The 23,344-nt window shown below is 43.9% G+C and overlaps 2 long non-coding RNA genes across 2 annotated transcripts in view; both read right to left on the bottom strand.

Moving 5' to 3' along the window:
* The window catches only part of LOC142501938 (uncharacterized), a 37,822-nt gene extending 15,271 nt beyond the window's left edge, over nucleotides 1-22,551 (bottom strand). Inside the window, exons 1-2 of the long non-coding RNA XR_012803604.1 lie at nucleotides 21,842-22,551; nucleotides 2,229-2,347 (exon numbers count right to left, since the gene is read on the bottom strand). This is a non-coding gene — a long non-coding RNA (uncharacterized LOC142501938). The remainder of the gene's footprint in view (nucleotides 1-2,228; nucleotides 2,348-21,841) is intronic.
* On the bottom strand, nucleotides 10,802-13,037 carry LOC142500968 (uncharacterized). Its single transcript, XR_012803380.1, has 2 exons — nucleotides 12,700-13,037; nucleotides 10,802-11,878 (listed from the first exon to the last, which is right to left on the bottom strand). It is a non-coding gene; the product is annotated as an uncharacterized LOC142500968 (long non-coding RNA).
* Nucleotides 22,552-23,344: the final 793 nt, after the last annotated feature.

Genomic DNA, 23,344 nt, shown 5'->3' with positions numbered 1-23,344 from the left:
ATACAGAAAACTAACTAAATGTATACTAAGTGAAAAATATATAAAGTGAGTGTAGATATATATCTGCAGCAGAATGATCAGAAAACAGCATCATCACAGCAAAAACGTCTTCTCTGCAATCACTCTACTATGCATACGTAAAGGTATCTATCACACAATGTGGTGCAGGGGGGCACCCCCAACTGAACTGGAAGACATTGTTCGACTCTCTATCCAAATAATTCTAAGAATTTCGGAAAGGAGGCTGGAGAGACAAGGGTCACTGTCAGAGTCTTCCTAGAAGTCCTGCTCCTAGCCAAAGTTCCCTTGTCTGTTCACCGAGTGTGCTACTGTTTCTCTTGGCTCTGGGGTTCCTCTATCTGTCTGTCTCCTCTTGGTGCTCCTGTCCTCTGTCCTTATAGTTTCCAGTTTCCTGTTCTTCCCTTGCCTTTGTTTTGTGTCCTAACTCCTTATGCTTATGCCCATCCTTCTGCTTCTGTTCAGTGTGGAGTCCTGACTACTTATTAAAGGTCCTTGCCTATGTACTGGGTTGTCCCGTCTGTTTCCTGCTTGTGAGTCCCTGGTCTCAGTTCCTGCTCCCTGGTCTCAGTTCCTGCTCCCTGGTCTCAGTTCCTGCTCCACTGCCCTGTTCCTGCCTTCCTGCTGCCGACCCCTGTCTGTACCCCGATGATCCTTGCCTGCCACCTGCCACCGACCCAGACCATTCTTGTTTCCCCTGCTGTCCCGGCCACTGAGGTCTTACCCGCTCCTGGAGTCTCCCTCGTGACAGTCACATCAGCCAGCTCAGGGTTAAAAAGCTACTCTACTTCCTCAGCAGCAAGGATTCCAGCTTCTCTGGCTCATAAAGTTGAACCTATGCAGGTGAATACAGTTTGAGGACCAATTAGTTTGGAAGCTCTGAGAAGCCAACATTGCTTAGAGGATTTATGTTTGGACCCTGGACCCTGGACATTACCAAGCCAGTTGCTCTAACAAGCACTAACAAGCCCCAACAAGCCTCTGTTGTTGCCAGTTGCCCTAACAAGTGTCTGTTTAAGGTCCACAAAGGTTGATTTCCATGAATGGCATTCACTCTGACTAGCTAGTACAGTTTTTTTCACAATCAGTATTCTTCACCACACAAGAGAATAGAAGCATATCCATCACTTCCCTTTGACCATCATTCTTAAGGAAGGTGCTCGTCACATTTCTAAAACTGCCATGATAGACTCAAGTGGTGCTGGAAATTTCATGGACTTCGGCTTTGCCAAAAATATCTGATTTGATCTAGACCTACAGGCTCCCCTGTGAAGTTGAAGTTGTCAGTAGTTCTCTATTACATTATGGTCCTGTGACACATTAAACTTGCCATCCAACTCTCATAGTGGAGTCCGGCCATCAGGAAGAGATTTTGTTCAACCTCATTCCTTCACCTCTGTTTACAGTCATACTGGGTATTCCCTGGCTGGAGGTCCATGATCCTCAAATCAACTGAAAAACCAGGACTCACTTTTCCTTCTGAGCAATGTTAACTTTGTTGCCTGCCTCCAAAGAGTCCAGTGGCAATGTGCGGAATTTCTTCCACCCTCTTTGGTAAGCTGCCACTACCATATCAAGAATTTCAGGACTTCTGTGATAATAGACAGGCAGATAAGCTTCTTCCAAACTGGTCATATGACTGCCCCATTGAATTGCTGTTAGGTACTGCCATCCCTTTCAGAAGAATGTATTCCCTCTCTGACCTGAGCTGCAAGTGCTGAGGGAATATTTGCAAGAGAACCTTTCTATAGGCTTGATCCGACACTTTGCCTTTCCTGCTAGAGCCGTTCTCTTCTTTGTTGGGAAAAAAGATGGTTCCTTATGTCCCTGCAGCACACATCTTTTGGGGGCTGCATTTTTCTCTTTTTTGGTTCATATGATTTCTTGCTCATTGGGTGCACCACCACTGATGTATATCGTCTAAATTATTTTTGGTCTAATGAATTGTAAATTTATTTATAATGGTAGTAGAGTTCTTCTCTAATTTTACTTGGTCCCTGCATTGACTTCTGGGTACCCACTACCTTTGATCCAAGAGCTCCTGGAGAGATTGTATTCAACCGGGAGATAAGGGGGAAACTGTGTTCAGAACCCGATGCAGACATGAGTACATAGTAATGCCTTTCAGTTTCTGTAATGCACTAGCTATTTTTCCACATTTCATCAACGAGTCTCTTCGAGACCTCCTGAACCAGTTCATGATTGCTTACCTGGATGACATCCTTATTTTCTCGGATAATTTACAGGATCATCGAAAACATGTCCGTATAGTCCTGGAATGTCTCTGCAGACGCTTTGCCCCTAGTTTCGCAAACCTGTATGTGGGACACTGGGAGGAGCATTGTATATGGGTTAACAATCCTTTCATTAATAACATCATTATATGGAAACGCTATATAGATGATGTCCTAGTAGTGTGGGATGGAGACGATGCATCAGTACAAGAGTTTGTGTCATTTATTAACAACAATGATTATAACTTGGAGTTTACCCATCAAACAGACACTACCTCCATTAATTATTTAGACCTCAAATTAACATCTAACCAAGGAGGAGTGTACACAGAGACCTTCTTTAAGGAGGTAGAAACAAACAATTTGCTGATGGCATCGAGCAACCACAAAGACACTTGGATTAAAAATATTCCCATGGGCCAGTTCATGAGGTTAAAAAGAAATTGTAGCAACAATGACATATTTCTAAAACAAGCAGAATTAATGCGTAGCAGATTTATTGAACGAGGCTATAACTCTGAGTATTTGGACAAAGAATTGGAAAGAGTGAAGTATATGGATAGGGAGAATTTGTTGTCACAGAAAATAAAGAAATCAGAAACTAAGGCCACAAAAACAGTAGATGTGGCATTTGTGACCAATTACAATTCTGTGTACAAACAAATTGAGAAGGTGGTTTCGAAGCACTGGTCTATTCTAAGTAATGACCCGGTGTTGGGTGACTATCTGACTAAGAAGCCAAGATTTATCTACAGAAAAGCCCCAAATTTGAAAAATACCTTGGCACCAAGTGACATTGGGCAGAATATGTTTTTAGTCCCCAAAACCAATTGGTTGGGCCAAAAGCCTATAGGAAATTTTAGCTGTACAAAGTGCTCCATGTGTAAACATATGAATACCAACAGAAAGACCTTTTCCTCCAAAAAAACACAAGAAGTTTTCAAGATAGAGGATTTTATTACTTGTGATTCAGTGTACATAGTTTATTTATTAGAATGTCAAAACAAAGAAAAACCTGGCGCCAAAAGTTCATTGGATAATCCTGTACTCCTCAGGGGATCAGCACACTTGCTTGACAGGCCATGTAGGGGAAAAAACACAAACAGACACAGATCATAGTGCAACACTGTAGGGTTAAAACAGGTCTACACTAATACACACACTGCACATATAACATAGAGACTCCTAGTGACTATAAAAACTATTTATTAAATAAAAAGAACTATGCCATAAAATGGTTTGGACAAATGAGAACACCGCTGGTCATCCAGATGGGAAAAATCAGAGCCCTACTTACAAGCAGCAAGGTAAATACAGGCAATGCAACAAAGAGTCCTTCGGCTGCTGCTGATGTCTTTGCAGAGATGTAATTCCTGCTGCACCGTGACTCTCGTGCTGACTCTCCCTCCACGGGTTAACAGGAACAGTGGCAGTGTCGGAGGCCCGCTCGTGGGGCTCACAGCTCTCCTCCACGTGAGGCTGCTCTCCTCACTTCCTCCTCCGGTTACACAGGCTGTCACTAGGAGTCTCTATGTTATATGTGCAGTGTGTGTATGAGTGTAGACCTGTTTTAACCCTACAGTGTTGCACTATGATCTGTGTCTGTTTGTGTTTTTTCCCCTACATGGCCTGTCAAGCAAGTGTGCTGATCCCCTGAGGAGTACAGGATTATCCAATGAACTTTTGGCGCCAGGTTTTTCTTTGTTTTCACTTTCTCTGTCAGTACTGACAGTATTACTAGGCAGCCTTTATATATATTTATATATATTTTGCAATTGTCACACTGGTGTTTTAGTCTTTAGCGCTTGTGCACATTTTTCTTTTTCACATTTTTATTTATTAGAATGTTCCTGTGGACTACAGTACGTAGGAAGAACAAAACGCAATTTAAAGGTACGAGTACAGGAACATATTCGGAATATCAGGAATGGATTTGAAAAGCACAGTGTCTCCAGACACTTTCTAACCCATCACCAAAAAGACCCTTCAAGCCTGACATTCCTGGGCATTAAACATGTTGCAGTAAATAGGAGAGGGGGCGATAGACTCAAGGCCCTCTCTGCCCAGGAATCCTTTTGGATACATAAATTAGATTGCATGGTACCTAAAGGATTGAATGAAGATCTAGATGTATGGGCATTCTACTAAACACCATACACTTACCACTATAGTTCTCACTAGTCATGAACACTTATGTAGGAGTATATGTAGCTATACCCTTTGAGTCCATTGAACAGGTAATTGGTAATTTCTCTTTAATATTGTGATTTTTAATATTGTAATTATTTGAAGTAGATAATATGTTTAATGAATTTTTAAATTTCGATTGTCTAACCTATTTATTTTTCCCCTTTTTTCTCATATTTTACAGAACTGTTGTTTAAATAATAATAATAAAGTGTTTTATTTTGCCTAAATTTAAATTCCGATTCATTGACACGCCTCCAACTTCGAATGGGCACGAATAATTGGCTAATTGCCTTAATGGGCTGACCAATAGTGGCAGCAGTATGTGTATTTAAAGATGGAGGCTTAGTCAATGAATTTTATCCCTGATGAAGAAGCATTTCCAGCTTCGAAACGCGTTGGATTATTTTCTAGGTGTTGGTATCCTTTATCTAGCCCATATACAGTATTTTTATCAATATTATTCATTGCGGCATTGGACTTGGAGCTGTTGTATTTTTTACCATTCGGCGCGGCACCTGTGACGTCACAGAAGTGCGCGAGCACCGGAACTACGCACCACGTGGACTTGTTGGTGATCCGGATGCAGAGGGAAACCCCAGGCACAGACGTGCGTCACGGGTGAAAGACTGCAGTACCTGCGACCCAAGCGGGGTCCCACGAGTTCCACAGACGCTGAGAGCTCAAGGGCTGCAGCTGCCATTCGCGAGGGTCTCAAGGGAGGGAGAGACGCCGCTGATATCACATCAAAGACAGCTGCTGCACCAGTGGGCTATATCTTCCGCTACCAGATGACTACGATGTGGTAACATTGTGCTGATGTTGCACAGAAATGCTCTAATTGTTTTACATTGATGTACGCCTAATACTTGCCATTTTAACACAATATAATTGTATTTAACTTGCTTCACTATTTGCGTTTTGCGCTTTTCTTTTGTTTTTTCTCAGTGTATTGGAGTGCCGAGCCACTCTCTGATTCAGCAGCATACGCCACAACATAAATATGGTTTGACTACTTACTCTCACAGTAGAGTAACACATATATTGCACATTGTACTAAGGTTATTTGTAGGTGCACTATAACACTATTTAGTGGAACACTATTGTAAGGTGGATTTTGGGTTGCGCACTTATTCTTTACTATCAATTATGTATCAAACTGGAGAAATGCAAATTTGAAAAGACCTGCATGCAGTTCCTTGGGTATATCATCTCCCCTGAAGGTTTGATTATGGATCCTAGTAAAAGTCAGGCTGTGGCGGAGTAACGGATGTGCTCGCCACAAACCAGGACTGGACTGCAGGGCTAAAGTGGGGATAGAGAAATACCGACCTGGAGCAGGGAGGCAGGGGCTCAGATTGCGGAATCCGTCATCGTGGTTAGCCGGGTCGGGGTTGGAAAGATCAGAGTAAAAGAAGTCCAGGCAGGCGGCACAGGAGCAATGGTCGAGATCAGAGACTGAGGTCGGCATCAAGGAAGGCTTTCTCGTATGGGCTACAGCCCAATAAAGCCTCTGGAAGGAGGAGACTCAAAAGCAGGATGGCGACCGGAACAGTGAAGCTGTAGCGCAGGAGATCCAGCGCAGGTGCTTCAGCACAGAACCGATGGTTGAGGTCACAGACTGGGGACAATACCAGGGAAGGCTTCACGAAACAGGAAGCTTCAGCAAAGGGGCTTCAGCACAGGAACGGCCTCTGGAAGGAGGGTAGGTACTGGAGGCAATGAAGGCCACTGGAAGCAGGGTATACTGCAGACAGGCCACTGGAACAGTGAAGGTGTAGCGCCGGGCTATCCAGCACTGGCGCTTTTGCACAGGAAGACTTGGGACAGGCCAAGCAGAGGTGCTTGTGACAAGCACCGGTTACACAAAAGAAAGTCCTCAAGGGATTCAAGAATTAGGCTCAGCCCCTTCCTGGTGGAATGGCTGACCCTAAATAGCATGGACAGCCAATAGGGGCAAAGCTGCACAGAAAGCAGCATCAAGCAAACTCCGTGTTCAGAAACAGCTGATCCCAATTGCTCAGTTCAGGGAGAGATTTACCTGGAACCTCTATAGCCATGTAAGGGTGAGTTCCAGCCAAACCCTGGACCGGATCCCTTACAAGCGGAATGGCCAATTCCGAAAAATGAGAAGGATGTTCTGAGGTTTGTGGGCTTTGCAATTTCGATAGATGCCTCATCAAAAACTTCTCCGGACCAATTGCTCCCATAACCAAACTCACATGAAAAGATGTGCTGTTTGAGGGGTCATTAGAAGCGAATTCAGCTTTTGGATGTCTAAAGTCTCTCTTTTCTCTGATCCTGTCCTTGTTCATCTGAACTCTGAGCTCCCATTCATTGTGGAGGTTGACACTTCCAACTCGGCCATCAGATCCAAGATTCTACTTCACCATTGTGCGTTCTACTCAAACCAGATGTCCGCAGCAGAAAGGAACTATGAAATAGGGAACAAGGAACTCTTGGAAATCAAGGATGCCTAGTGGAGAACTGTCAAAGTGAGAATATGACGTAAGTGGTAAGAATGCGAACGCAAGGGCTCATAGTGGAACCTTCTAACTTTCAGTAATCCCTGTGTGTCTGTGGCAGTATAAATCTTTGGATTTTATGAGGTTTTTGTGGCTAAGGTTATGCATGGCAGGCCCGGCTGACCTAATGCCGCAGAAATCAGTTATGAACGTATAAGCTTTTCCTTCCATTTCCCCACATGCAATAAGTGGTTATAAATCATTTCCTGATATAAACTCAAGTTTCGGTGCCGGCAAGTAAAATTGTTGCGCCCTTAATGGAGAGTGGTTAGATGGATTTGATACCCTAATGAATTTTTCCTGAATGATTACCTGTGTGAAAGATAAACCATGCTTAGTATCACATGTGTGCACAAATCACCATCCAAAAAAACTTGCAAGTACGTACGAAAACATGAATATTTTTTTGCTCACAATGAAATCAAATGTCTGCAAGAAAGAGAAGCAGCACAGAGCATGCCCCCACCTTTTTTTCTCCAGCGCGAGGAATGTGCTAAGATACGAAAGTTTAACTCAAAAAGCTCCGGAGCATCAGAGTAGTTTTAAAGTCAGGTTATTTATGAGAATAAAGAAAGAGAAGGGAACTTTTATTAATATAGTTGCAGGGTGAAATTGTGGGGTAATGGGGAGAAATGTCTTTCTTTTATTTGTTTGTTATTTTTGTGATGTTGTTTGGCTGTGTATGAGAGAAGTTTTTGTATTGTGTGTTCTGTATTGTGTGTAACCAGTAAAAACACATTGAATATTTTGTATTTAAAAATGTGGGTAAAAGCTCATAAGCATTGTTTGAAGTATATATTGTATTGTATGTTTTTATGTATATAACGCCATTAATATGCATAGCGCTTCACAGGAGTGATGCACGTCGTAATCATATAGGTAGCAAAGGGTAAAGGTAAGAGGTCATGGAATAAGTGATCCAGACATAAAAGTAAAAGTTGAGCAAAGAGAAGTCACTGCTCTGAGGAGCTTACAATCTAATTGGTAGGTAGGGAGAGCGTACAGAAACAATAGGATTTGATTAGAAGCCAGGAGAGGAATTTCAGGAGGGGAAACGCAGAATCAGAGTTTAAAGAGTAGAATGATTCTCGCAGCAGCGTGTGGGATAGATAGTAGGGAAGACAGGTAAAAGTCAGGAAGCTGGGATAGCAGGGGATTACAGTTATCAAGAGGGGAGAGAATGAGGGTCTGAATCAGAGTTTTTAATAGTTGAGCAACAGAGGAACAGGTGTATCGTTGTGATATTGTGGAGGAAAAAGCGACAGTTATAGAAATGTTTGGAATAAGAGAGGAGAATATGAGAGAGGAGTTGAGGGAGTGACCCCTAAGCAGCGTGCTTGAGCTACTGGATGGAAGATTCAAGAGTAATGAGGAAGGAGATAATAGGGTCAGGTTTGGGAGGAAGTGTGAGGAACTCTGTTTTTGCCATGTTAAATTTAAGGCGAAAGAGGGCCTTCCAGGATGAGATAACAGAGAGACATTCAGAAACTTAGGTTTGTATGGCAGGTGTAAGGTCAGGGGTTGAAAAGTAAATGAGGGTGTTGTCAGCATAGTGGTGATATTTAAACCTAAGAGATGTTATTAGGTCACCTAGAGAGAGGGTATACAGAGAAAAGAGAAGAGTGTGGTCCACAGAGGCAAATGCTTCAGAGAGGTGGAGTAATAGGAGTAGAGTGTAATGACCTCTGTCTTGGGCAGCAAATATGTCATCAGTTATTTTAGTGATAATTGTCTCTGTGGAGGAGCAGTGCAGAAGTCAGATTGTAGAGGGTTAAGGAGAGAATGGGTGTTGAGAAAATGGAGCAAGCAAGAGTTAGTAGACAAATTCAGTAGTTAGAAAGAGGGGTAGGGTCAAGCTTGCTATTTTTGAGTCATGGTATAACTAATACATATTTAAGGAGAATGGAAATGTAGCAGAGTAGAGGGAGAAAGGAGATCAACAGTGATGGTGACATTCTCTTTTGAGACAGTGGAAAAAGAGTCAAGGAAAGCAGGAAGAGAGTAGGAAGCAAAGTAGGATAGGAGGAAAAAGAGGGAATGTTCTGGTATATGGATTCAACCTCTTTCTTAAAAATAGTCAGCAAAAGTCCTGAGGTGAGATGAAGGAAGAATTTGTGTGGGTTAGACTTGTGAGTGTTGATTAATGGAGAGAAATAGGTTTGTGTAGCTTGAGAAAGGACAGAATTGCAACAGGATAGCATAAATTTGTAGTGAATGAAGTCAGTGAAACTATGAAAGTTAAAACAGAAGGCATTAAAATGAAATGAGTGGAGGGAGATACCATGAGCGTGTGGAGTTATTTGTGTGTTAAGAAGTTATATAAACCTCAGCTATATAAAAGCCCGTTGGTACATTTTTGAAAGGTCATAAAAAATGTAGTTCTTAGGGCTCTGGATAAAGCTCCATGTATTTAAACTTTAAGCAAAAGTTCCAATCCAATAATTGTTATTTTTCAGGAAGAAGCCGTGGTGTACCGTTATCTTATCTTTTCAGGGTCAATTGGCGAAACGCCCAGAAACAAAATGGCTCTTTGCCCGGAAACAAGTCTTATAGAAAATATTTTTCTTTAGTCAGATGAATATGCAGAGTGTCTTTAAAATTATAAAGCTGACCGTGTGCTCAGCACTGTGCAAAGAGATTATATAAAGCAAGAAATTAGTGTGAAGTCTTATACAAAATCATTTATCTATTAACTGAATATGTGATGTATGTTATAACTTTTAACCATTTATTTTTCCAAAGGTGTCCGTAAGCAGTTGTTATTGTCAAAGTTGCTGTGTAATCTAGAATGGGTTTGCCAGGAAGTGGTGAATTTGGTAGTCGTTTGTGGGTGTGTCTTGTGCATAGGGTTAAATATAGGACATAGGTGCAAAAGCAGTTACATAAGTGAATAAGGTATGCATTATATACAAGACATTTCACATTTTTTTAACAGAATAGTTACAGTGGAGTGTTAGGGTAAAAGCCAGATAGAGATGGGCTAGGGAAATTTGTATGGGTGAAATAATTGCTTAATTGGGGAGGGAATATTTTTCCATGACAGTGGATAGTATTGGGAGAAGAGAGATTGGCCTGTAGTTTGAGACAGTGTTTTTTTGTCCCCACTTTTGAAGATTGGGACAAACTCTGGCAGTTTCCCAGGTCTTAGGGATATGGCCTGCAGACAGGATAGAATTAATTATGGAAGCAAGTGGTTTGGCAAGGGATGATTCCCTAAAGTTTCAGGAACTTAGATTGTATCAAAGTCAGGTTCACATTGGCTACTTAGTTTTAATTTGAGGAACGAATTAGGAACATTAATAGGGAATACCTCTGTCTATATGCGGATGCTAAGACAGGAGTAAACACATTGATACAAGAATTTATTCCTAGGTATAAATTATCTCCCTATGAGACACATATGGGATGACTTATGACTATCAGCAGTCCAAAGGAAAGAATTAAGGACCATGTTATTGGTAATAAAACAATAAGTTGTATGCAACTAATACATTTTTTGAGTCTCTCTAGGCAACGTTGAAAGTGCACCTACTCGAGATGGGGTTAATAGTCACATATTTCCTGTGCAAGCATGCTCTTCATCCCAGGTGAAAAGGCCTAAAGTAACCACCAATACAGCAATTAAAGTAGCAGCGTTCTTTTCCTGGATCCAAAGCACGTAAAGCTTGTTCCAGCTCCACCAAATGTTCCAGCGCCACCAAAGACCAAAGTCACCTAAAGCACAGCCGCAGCAAGTTAACGTCTTGCGGAGTCAAAACTCTAACCGTTAACCAACGAGGAAAATAAGACACCAGGCTAAGGCCAGGTTTTATCAGAACATTTATTTTTTTCAGATGATTCAATATTTTTATTCTTTAGAGTGTGTTAAGTTAGAAATTTAAGGTGTATGTAGAATTGAGCCTTGATGGGAGGATTGGTTTCCTGGAAGCGTGGCTTGTGAAAGCTCTTGTATGTGTTTTGGCAGTACTCATCACTCTCTATGTATGTGTCATGTGCAGCAAAACTTTGATCCAGAAGTGTGTTGCACCTCCACCGAAAGGAGGGGGTCACCCAGGGGCGTGTGTCAGCCACAAGGAAAGGATCATAAGTCAGCCATGTTGACCATCGCAGACATTGTCTGTTCTGATATTCTGAGTGAATGATGTATACAATGCGTGCAGGGGTGAGGATCACGCATTCGCTTCCACAGATACCAAACCCCCTCAATTCTCAGTAATAGAATGTTGTGATGTTTCTGAAAATATATGATGATAGAGATAGATGCCATTTCTTTTATCTAGCAACTGCATATCCAAAGAAAGGTTTCTTGCATAAAATAAGGTTTTTAGTATTGTGTATAATTTCTGTATTTTTCCAATTTTTTAAGGGAACCTCTTTAAAGGGTGTATCAGACACTAGGAACAAGAATCAATTTATGGGTCAAGTGTCTCCACCAACCAATGAAACCTGTGTAAAAATGTATGTTTAGTCAGATAATAATTTACAGGAAGGATGTGGCCTTAATTTTGCAGTTTTTAATTTCATCATTAAACCAAGAACAGGTTCAGATTAGGCTTATGGCCTTACAAAACAGAATTGCTTTAGACTATGTTTTAGCTTCAAAAGGAAGGGTATGTGTTTGATTAAAGACAATGTTGTGTTTTTATTTCAGATCAGTGTAGCAATGTGCAGCATGAACTAGATGAAATACAAGAGATTCAAAAGAGGTTTACAAAGGGAAGTGATAGATTATCACCCTTGGGGTTAGGTGAATGGCTTAGATCACTTGGAGCAAAAACTTTTGAATGCTTGGATGTTTGGAGTGTTACTTGTTGTCATGTGTGTGTCACGTGTTGCAAAGGTATGATCCACAGGTGTGCGACCCTCTCCCCCAATCGGATGCCACTCGTTGCAGATGCCAGAAAACAGCAGTACCTTGAAGAAAGAAGATGCCGGTCACAGTTATTCAACTCCAAAAGACATATGGGCCGCAGCGCCTTATGAGACTATGACAGTGAAGGGCACGCGCCCTTGTCCTCTGAGTTATCCCTGGACTATCATCATGAACTTAATTCTCAAAAGCTATATTTTAAGAATAAAAAAGGAGGGAGTGTCAAAGTGAGAATATGACGTAAGGGGGGGGGGGGGTCTGACATAAACAGCACGGGGATCTAAGCAACCATTTTGAGTCAGCATCCATCTTAGGTGCCTGATATTGTCTATTGTCTGTATGAAAGTTGGAATGAATGTTAGTTTAAAATACATTTTTTCTTCTGAAGTTCCAATTGATATTGAGTGGTTCAGCTAAGCCAAAAACCTTGAGAAGAAGAGCACAGTGCCAATGTTATGAAAATACGAGACAGATAGGCACTGTCCGAGGGGGGGGGGGGGGGGGGCAATGTGTTCTGTATGTAGAGTAAAAGTTACCGGCTTGTATAAGGAATATTAGCTGAGTCATTTCATTTAGGCATCCCATAATAATGCTTTAACTAAATGTTTCGTGTGCAGTTTGTTTACCTTTTACGCTTACGTAGTGACGACACGCAACCTTGTAGATGGGGTGTGGGTTTAGTATTTTGTGTATAAATAATGCCTGTATGCCACCATGTCTTTGGGAGGGTTTTATTTTGAAACTCTCCTCTGCGTGTGCACCGCACAAAGAAAATAAACTTATTTGTCATTCTGCCAAATATATCCTCAGACTTGTGTTTTGTTATTCACAGCTTTTACAGAACCTACTAGAAGGGGCTACTCACCTAATCACTGTCCTTGCAGACCATCAGAATCTAGAATTTATCCGATCCACAAAAAGATTGTCTGCCTGACAAGCTCGGTGAGCCCTGATTTTTTCACTATTTCAGTTTATGATCTTCTACTGGGAAAGTGATTGCCCTATCTAGATTGACTATTAGCCCTTCTTCAGGCTTTGATTGGGAAGAAACCATCCTTTCCAAGAAGCACTTCTTCTGGGCCACCTTCTCCATGGATCTCTCAAATATTAAAGGAGCCTATACCCTCTTACATAATCTTCTGCAGGACATCAGTATGGTTCTGTGGGGTGGCTTCTGGACTTTTCAAGACCGCCTGTTCATCCCGGAATCTGTTAGATAAACGGTACTACAGCTTAGGCACGGCTCCAAACCTGCGGGTCATCTTGGAGTGCATAAAACACTGTTATCCCTCTCTTTCTGGTGACCCAAATGTTAGCAGGATATCGCACATTCGTGCTGTCCTGTGAGACGTGCAAGGAACAAGATCCCTTATGCATGGAACAAGATTTCTTATGCCTCCCCTCTGGGCTAGCTCTTTTACTGATCATTTTACTTTTTTTGTAATTGGACTTAACAGCAGCGACCTCCTGAGAGAATCTATATTATTGGAATAACTACATCATTTGGACACTCACTAACCAGCATGTGAGATTACCTAAGTGCTCTATTGCCTGTAGGCACTAACCTAACCGCTTCACAATTTTTATTAATCCACCAAACTGTTCACTTTGTTCATTTACTTGTTTTTATTTATGTTCTTCATATATTTTTTGTATTTCATACTTTTGTATCTTTTTTTATCCTTTCTATGTTTATTACCTTCTCTATTAAAAAGGTTTATCTATTTTAATTTGATTAATATACGCTATACTGTACATATTTAATACTGAATTGTTCTGTTTATCCGATTTGTTTACTTACACTCTTTGCAATTTTGTGGTTTCCACATTGTGGTTTATATTGTGGTAATACAGTAATACTCTCTTATCCTACACTTATTTATCTAACTGGCCACCTAGCGTCTATTTAGAGAACCCTTTATAAAGATACCTTCACAAGCTCCCAGGCTCAGTGTTATTAAAGAAGGAATAGTGCAAAACAAATGAGAACTTAAGTATTAGGTGATACCTTTTTTATTTACACTAACAATTTATATTATCATATATAGAATCATATAATATAAATATTTAGTCATAATAATAATTTAAAAAAAGTTTCCACCTCATACTGAAGTACTCATTTACTCTGCACTATCGCAATTGGACTAACATGAATATTTCTATTCCATTCATAAAGTAAGAATGTAACTGAGCAGAAATTTGTGGCCAGAACACTGTGAGGTCATCAGTGACATCAGAATGGGAGGGTGTGGCTAAGTTGCAGCAGATGTCATTTGCCTGGAGTAGTCATCACTCATTGGTCAAAATACTGTCTGCGTTTAGATACAGGCAGCTGACAGCAGCATTGTGAGGTCAAGTGAGCTCATTTGGACATCAGGATGCACTGAATGTGGTGAGCTATAAATGCTGGGCCTACAAGGAGGAGTTATCATTCATTCGTCAGCATGGAGCAAAGGAGGAGGAGACTTTCCTTGTAACAGCATCAATAATATCCTGATGACCAATGGAGGCACAGAGAGATGTGAGTGCAGTTTAATCTAACAAGGACCAGTTGGGACAAGTGGTGGGAGGCCAGCCCACGTGTGCATGTTGCATTTGAGTTAGTTGTTGAATTAACTGAATATTTTCCTTCAATTTCCACCACAAACAAATGGGTTTGTTTTTTTAGTCCAGCCATCTTCCTCCACACACAGTTCACCCCTCCCTTCACACGCAGCCCCCATTCAAACATCCCGCCCTCCTCCCTACACACACTCCTCACTTTCTCTAACCCTCAGTGGTATTTCCTTCTCTCCGCAGCGATCTCACATAGATTGGAAGCATCAGGATGCAGCGCGGCCTCCCCTTCTCTCTGGGGGAGGGCACCTGCGCCATCCCTGTCCATCCTGAAGATGCCCCTGACCCGGGGCCGGTCAGAGAGCGCCTGCCGAAAACAACCTGCGTGTCAGAAATCCACCCGGACGGTGTGCGACACATTGTGTGGATAAAAGCGGACATCTGGTAACCCTACTCTCTGGTGCAGCCACATCTGATCCATGTGAGCCGGGTGTGGGAGGAGCCGCTGCCAGAACCGGCAGAATCTATAGAGAAGGAGCTTTCTCCAGAAGAAGTGGGAAGGTGCTGCAGGGATGATATAGTTATAGTGTTACAAATATCATTGTAATCCTTACATATGTGTGGTCAGCTTCCTATTAAATACTATAAAGGTCCTTTCAAGTACAATGCACTTTACAATGATGTCAGCAGCAGAAGTAGCCACCTATGGGGTGGAATCGCAACAGCACATATATCAAACCTATCATTAGCTAATTACTAGGAGAGATAAGCCAAAACGTAAAAACAATGGGGTTTATATATCAATCTTGTTTTATAGTAATTTTAATGAACTTAATTGCTCAGAAATCAATCGGGTGCACCGGTAATTGAATGATATCAATAGGGGTGCAAAAGGGTCCCAAGAAATAATATTTATCAAACCAGCACCAGGCACCATCCAAGAAAGGAAATCGAATCTGTCCAAAATGTCACGTTGCTCAGTGATCGCCAGATCAGCGAAGCATTCTCCCCTCAACTTACTAAGACACATTGGGGTCTATTCTAGTATCTCCGAAATGTGACAAATCATTTCTAAAGTGCCCTTCAGAAGTGAATTTGCATGTGTTACCTGTGTCACATGTCAAAACACTGTGCGAAAAAGGCTTTGTTAGAAGCGTTTTCATTTTGACAGCGCAAATCCGGGAGGAATGAGCAAAATCGCATTGTTTGCAAACTCACTGTATTCTAGTACTGTAGCTCCGAGAAAGGCTAAACCGCTTCTAAACAACTCACATTTTTTTTTCTCACTACCTCAAAGCAGGCGACATAGGAATTACAATTTGGAGGTGGAGGACAACAATGCAAAAGCCCCATTTCAGGTGCTGGAGGGAGTTAGCACCACCACCCGGTCATTTAATTTCTAAAGCAATTACAGATCGGGCGGTTTGTCACTTTTTATAGAAACCATTTAGAAGAAGTGATTTGCAACAGCAGGTTGCTCCTGGTTACGGTGCTTTTTTCCTATTATGAAGAGCCCAGGTAGGCGCTATCTTCATAAACATACAGGTATGGCCACTCTTTATTTCTCAATGGTCAATTCTAAGGGATACATAATTATTGCATTCAAACATACTGTATGAAGAACTATATTGTGCCTTAACTCTGTAGAGCACCATACTCATATAGGATTATCATTACCCCTATAGTGGACCTTTCTAGCCCACCATGTCCTAATACCATTATTTTCAGGATCAAAACCCTGTTTTTCGTAAATATCCCTAAGTGCTCTGAGGTTTTGGCGCATATTTGTTTATTTCCCCTCCATTTTTACACATGGATTCATTTTTGGTCTCGCTAGCTCATTTCTAGAGAGTTGGCTTTCCTATACACCATTACTATACAGGTAATCTTGGATTTAAGAGGGTTCACATAATAATATCTGCCAATGCTTTTCTCTTATCCTCTTTGTTGTCCCTGCTGCTCCATTGAATTTCGTTATAAATGGGTATACTAAAGTCTGTATCTACAGGATTTTCTTGTTTAGATATTATATTAATCAAATATTCTCTGTTAGGGTTTCTGACTCTCAAATATCCTTATCGAGGGATCCTACCCCACAGCCTCGCTCAAGAATGCACCCTTTCAAAAGTAGTGATTGATCTTCAAAGTCGGTCTGACAAGAGTTCTTTTTAAAGCTTTGGCACTGACAATAAGGGATGTTTTTCTTCCATCTGTTGTGGTGATTGCTTGAGGCTAGTAAATAACTACAATATGGGAGCTAATAAACATTTGCTCTATACTGAGAGGGGTGCGACCCAAGGATAATAGTGTCCAGTGGAAACTTTAAACAATGAACATTAAGTGCATAACAACATAAAGAAAATCCCTTTGAATGGATGCACTCCTAATAATGATAAACTTATTCTATGTATTATATATTCACTTCTATTGACTTCCTGGCAGTACTAGTTTGCATAAATAGCCATTAGTGTAGTAGATGTTAAAAAGAGGATAGTAAATTAACAATGTAGGGAGTGGGTATACAGATTGACTGATAGGTCCCGACTACAATACTCCCTAATTAGAGACTACGTGCCCAAAAAAGACACTCGAGAAAAAATATTGTGTCTACATTGTTCATTATATTATATAAAACCTTTATTACATAACTCATTACACTCAAAAATGTAATTAAAAAAAACTAAAAGAAGATCCAGAGAAATATTGATTGGTAATTTAATGATATATATATATATATATATATATATATAATTGCCAGTTAAAAAGTAACACTGCTGTCAGGCACTGGAATGCTGCTGAAAGCAGACGTTGCTTTATTATTCTCAAAATACTTGTGATCTGTAAGTTCAATTACAGGCTCAAAATCAGTTCAAATAGTACAGCCTGATAATGACTCTTGAGAATGGACATTGGCCGTTATAGTTTCCAATTTGAAAGCATAACTACAGGGCTATTATTTGCGTGTGAAACATGTTAGAGTGACTGTATCAGTGCTTTTTTTGTCCATGTTTTTTATCTAAATAAATCCCTCTGATTATTCATTCATCCCTTCGCTGTGCACCGGTTTGTCCCCTGCTGGGGAGTTGTTCGTATACTACTGATCTAGCACTGGAGACAGGCTTTCGTTCAAGCACGGGAGCACCTGTAATTGTATCATTCCAACTATTTTTCAAGGTGTGCAGCATTTACTTCATATACCTGGGCTATATAAATAAAGACATTCATACATTCTGCCAGAGGCAGCCTGAAGACTAATACAGTTTACACACGGATTACACATGGCCATTACAATCTATAGGCAATTGAGTATCCCTATGTTAAACTGTGTTAAAGCTGCTACTTGCAGGCATAACTGTATCCTTATGCTAAACTATGTAGGAGTTGCTACCATGCTACACACTACACTATAATTTGTCAACTCTGTATGTGGATGTGAGGAGTTATAGTACTTGCCTTCGGTGGACAAGAGTAGCAGCCCAGCAGCTGTCATTGGCTTTTCACGGGTACTCTGAGGGGCCTATTCAGTAAGCGTCGATAAGGCACTTATCGACCAAAATGCTTACTCATTCAGTAAGCCTCGATAAGTGAGCGATAATGGCCTGTCTCGCCGAAAAATCTTTTGAACAAAATCAAATCACAGACTAAGCGGCGATAAGCCACTTATCGACACTTTTCTGAATGTTCATAAACACGCGCGATTCTAGAAGCCGTAAGTCGGCGATCGCCACCTATCGCAGCCCTAAAATTACGATTTTCTCCCCAAATCCAAACGTCAAAAAAGTTGGCAGATTGGTGGGGAGAAGCTTACACCAGAGGGGGGTGCCCACAGGGTATGGGGGTCTCCGGGTGGTCCCCGCTAGGCACCATGGGCCCCAAATAGGGTCCACGGGTGGGCCCACGGGTGTCTGGGGGTCCCCGTGTCAGCCCCACAGGTGTCTGAGGGCCCTCGGGTGGTTCCCACAGGGGTCTGGGTCCCTCGGGTGGTCCCTGTGGCTCCTCAGGGCCCCCACAGCTGTGAGGCCCCCGGTTCTTCCCTGCAGGTGTCCCCCGTGGGTCCGCAGGTACCCGTGGGCGTCCGGGGGTTCTCAGGTGGTCTCCATAGGTCCCCGCAGACCTACGGTACCAACCCTGTATGTAAAAACATAAAACATTTCAATAAATACCCCCCCTGCCCAAACACATACAGTACAGTAATGGGCAAAATAACTATTATCCAGCTATGGATAATAGATTATTTGCCCATTATTATTGAAAACCACATTCACGCGGTATTATGTACACCACATAACAACTGGAAAGAGTTGATGAAACTCTTTATTTATACTTTGAGTTACTTTAGATATCACGTTTATCCGTTTTCATATGGTTACACACTTTACATCTGCTATATGTGAAATTTCCCACTATTCCTAAATGGGTTCTTAAATTACTGGGTGCTCCCATATCAGTTTTCAATTGACTTTGAGCTAATACACTCCAGATTTTTAGATTTTCTGAATATTATATCAGGTCTGGATTTGAGCAGAGGATCCAATATAGGGGCCTATTCACTAAACTTCAATAAGTTCAGTGCATTGTCGAGCGATTTTACATGTTCTTATCGCACAATAAAAAATGTGTGTCAAAATGGTATTCACTAAGAAAAATCACACCTTTTTAAAAGTTAGGGGAAAAAAATGCAACATTTCACTACTTTGTTAAAAGTCCTATTGCACTGTTTGATTAAACTGCAGCCTGGAAGAGCTGCATCTCCATGCACAGCTCTTACAGGCGATCGTGCAGTTTTAATGTAAATTTTAATAACAGTAGCAGGGGGGTGGGGTGGGTGGGGGTAGTTGCCCCTGGGTGGGTGGTTAGGCCTTCCGGGTGGGTTGTGTGGAGGGGGTTAACCCCTTAATTACTGTAGCGGTTACTAACCACTAAGGTGATTAAGGGGTTAGTGGCCAGTAGTTTATTTGTTATTGTAATGTTGCTGCCCCCGGAGGGATTAGAGTAGATTAACAGGGGGTCTCAGGAGCAGAACTGCGTTAATTTGAGGTCCGGGGACACCCTGCTTCCCGAGATACAGGCCCCGTTATAGGGTGCCGGTATCTCCTATGCATTGAAATGTCCCGTATCACATAACTGTGGGAATCAAATTCATAGGACAGTGATGGCAAACCTTTTTGAGCCCAAGTGCCCAAACTGCAAACCAAAACGACTTATTTTTTTCAAAGTGCCAACACTGCAATTAAACCTCACACGCCCCTCTATTAGGGTGACCAGATTTTGAAAATGAAAAACCGGGACACAAAAAAAATTATTAATACAACAAAAAACATTACTAAAAAAGAATATTATAATGATATTTATCTAATAGTGTCACCATTGATGCTGTATTATTCATTCTACCTCTTCCCATTCTCTCTCTACCTTCTCCCCCATCACTGCTACCAACAGAAATCATGCGCCCCCTCCCCCCCCCAAAGGGAGGGAGGTGACAGGGAGGGAGGAAGGTGACAGGGAGGGAGGGAGGTGACAGGGAGGGAGGGAGGTGACAGGGAGGGAGGGAGGGAGGTGACAGGGAGGGAGGGAGGGAGAGAGAGAGGTGACAGGGAGGGAGGGAGAGAGGTGACAGGGAGGGAGGAAGGGAGAGAGAGAGGTGACAGGGAGGGAGAGAGGTGACAGGGAGGGAGGGAGAGAGGTGACGGAGGGAGGGAGGGGTGACAGGGAGGGAGGGGTGACAGGGAGGGAGGGGTGACAGGGAGGGAGGGAGGGGTGACAGGGAGGGAGGGAGAGAGGGGTGACAGGGAGGGAGGGAGAGAGGGGTGACAGGGAGGGAGGGAGGGGTGACAGGGAGGGAGGGGTGACAGGGAGGGAGGGAGGGGTGACAGGGAGGGAGGGAGGGGTGACAGGGAGGGGTGACAGGGAGGGAGGGATGACAGGGAGGGAGGGAGGGGTGACAGGGAGGGAGGGGTGACAGGGAGGGGTGACAGGGAGGGAGGGAGGGGTGACAGGGAGGGAGGGAGGGAGGGGTGACAGGGAGGGAGTGACAGGGAGGGAGGTGACAGGGAGGGAGAGAGGGAGAGAGGTGACTGGGAGGGAGGGAGGGAGGTGACTGGGAGGGAGGGAGAGAGGTGACTGGGAGGGAGGGAGGGAGAGAGGTGACTGGGAGGGAGGGAGGGAGAGAGGTGACTGGGAAGGAGAGATAGAGGTGACTGGGAGGGAGGGAGAGATAGAGGTGACTGGGAGGGAGGGATAGAGGTGACTGGGAGGGAGGGAGGGAGAGATAGAGGTGACTGGGAGGGAGGAAGAGATAGAGGTGACTGGGAGGGAGGGAGAGATAGAGGTGACTGGGAGGGAGGGAGAGATAGAGGTGACTGGGAGGGGGGAGGGAGGTGACTGGGAGGGAGGGAGGGAGGTGACTGGGAAGGAGAAATAGAGGTGACTGGGAGGGAGGGAGAGATAGAGGTGACTGGGAGGGAGAGATAGAGGTGACTGGGAGGGAGGGATAGAGGTGACTGGGAGGGAGGAAGAGATAGAGGTGACTGGGAGGGAGGAAGAGATAGAGGTGACTGGGAGGGAGAGATAGAGGTGACTGGGAGGGAGGAAGAGATAGAGGTGACTGGGAGGGAGGGAGGGAGAAATAGAGGTGACAGGGAGGGAGGTAGAGATAGAGGTGACAGGGAGGGAGGGAGGGAGGTGAAAGGGGGGGAGGCAGGTAGGGAGGTGACAGGGAGGGAGGGAGCTGACAGAGGGAGGGGGTGCGAGAGGTGACAGGGAGGGAGGGAGAGAGGTGACAGGGAGGGAGGGAGAGAGGTGACATGGAGGGAGGGAGGTGACAGGGAGGGAGGGAGAGAGGTGACATGGAGGGAGGGAGAGAGGTGACATGGAGGGAGGGAGAGAGGTGACAGGGAGGGAGATGACAGGGAGGGAGGGAGGTGACAGGGAGGGAGGGGTGACAGGGAGGGGTGACAGGGAGGGAGGGAGGGAGAGGTGACAGGGAGGGAGGGAGGGAGAGAGGGAGAGAGAGGCGACAGGGAGGGAGGGAGAGGTGACAGGGAGGGAGAGGGGTGAAAGGGAGAGAGGTGACAGGGAGGGAGGTGACAGGGAGGGAGGGAGAGAGAGAGGGGGAGAGGTGACAGGGAGGTGGAGAGAGGGAGAGGTGACCGGTATGGAGAGGATGACAGGGAGGGGGAGAGAGAGACACACACACACACACAGAGACACACACAGAGACACACACACAGAGACACACACACAGAGACACACACCCAGAAAATTATATAAATAATTTATTGACATTAATTAAAATTAAATAAAAAATGAAGACATTAATTGGACATTCCTCATTGTCATTCCTGACCTGACCTTGGGGCTTGTTTATATAATATAAAAATGTGCTAAATAAATAGCAGGGGAAAGCAGAAATATGGTTGTGCATTATTATAAATATATATGTTGCTACTTACACTTACAGTACTTATTGTACAGACTGTGTCACACGTGCAGCAGCAGCAGCAGCAGCAGCTCTGCCTCTGAGCAGCTCCAGACTGTCTGACACACCTTCTCCTGTGCTCCTGTGACATCACTGCCATCCCATGGATCACTGCGGCCCCTCCCACCCGGCATCTGTCCAATCCCCTGCCGTCTTGCTGAGCTGCTCCCATCCTCCTCAAATGGCCACCAATCTCCTGCACCGTTACTCCCTGGTAGTGTAGTGTGGTGTGCTCAGCTCATACTCTGCCCCCGGCTCTCGGCATTCTCACCCAATCCCCTGCAGCCTAGCATTCTACTATGAAGGAGTATGCCGGGGCAGGGCTTTGTAGAATGCCGGCCGGCACGCGGGGGAGGCAATTCAACAAGCGGGAAGCCAGTGGCCTGTAAATTCAAGAGCCCTCCTCCGCCTTCACCATCGCGCTGCACGCGTAGGTTTGAATAGACGGCGAAATCCAAAGGACTGCCTTCAACAGCCGCTCTCATCTCCTGCACCCTCCCGCTGCCTGTCTCTTTAAATGGAGGCCGCGCCCCCTTCTGCGTCATTACGCGTCTGCGCTTTCAGACCATCAAGCCTCCCGCGCTGAAATATCGTTCGGCTTCAAGAACCCCCCCCCCGGTGGGATCGAGAGGCGGGGCCGCGTGGGCGTCCTAACGGCTCCTCCTCCATTCCACCTCCCTCCAAGCTTCTACGTCACTGCCCCCCCCTTTGCGCTCCGCGACCGGCCGCTCGTGGTGCGTCATCGTGCCGCGCGGTTGCCATAGAGACCAGGCTCAGCCGGGTGCATTGAGCGGCTTCCTCCCCCCCTGACGGCGAAATCCAAAGGCGTGCCCACAGAGACGGCTCGGCGTGCCAGCAGCGGCACGCGTGCCACGCTTTCGCCATCACTGGCATAGGAGATACCAGCACCCCATAACGGGGAATGTATCTCGGGAGGCAGGGGGTCATCGGACCTGATATCAACGCGGTTCTGCTCCGGAGACACCCTGCTCATCTACACTAGTAATAAAATGTAAATTTAAAAACATTATTTTCGGGTGAGATTTGCGCAGGGAGAGGCGTCTCTCTCTTTCTGCAGCAGAAATAACTTGCCGGGTGAGCCCTTTTCAGAGGGGCGAACTTCACGTCGCCGGCTACTTGCCAGTTTAGCAAATATTGCTATCACAGGTATTCTGGGCTTTCTGCCTACCGTGATAGCAACGCTGTCAAAACTGGCGATTTAAATAGCCTGGCGATTTTTTTTATCGGTGCTTAGTGCATACGTCCCATTGTCGGACGCAAAAGCACTGATTTTGTCACTGTTTAGTGAATCTGCCCCATTGACACCACTATTAAACCACTTCAAAGAAATACATCACTGCGATCCCAGCAAAGTTGCATGTATGGGTATTGCAACTATACCACACACAGCAAGACAGGGAAATAGAGACATATCTATTGAAAAGAGAACAATTTTGGATCTATACTCTAAGATCAA

The sequence above is a fragment of the Ascaphus truei genome, chromosome 8 (genome assembly GCF_040206685.1).
Source record: "Ascaphus truei isolate aAscTru1 chromosome 8, aAscTru1.hap1, whole genome shotgun sequence".
Classification (NCBI taxonomy): domain Eukaryota; kingdom Metazoa; phylum Chordata; class Amphibia; order Anura; family Ascaphidae; genus Ascaphus; species Ascaphus truei.
Note: the sequence above shows the minus strand (reverse complement) of the source record. Positions and strands in the feature narration are given on the sequence as shown.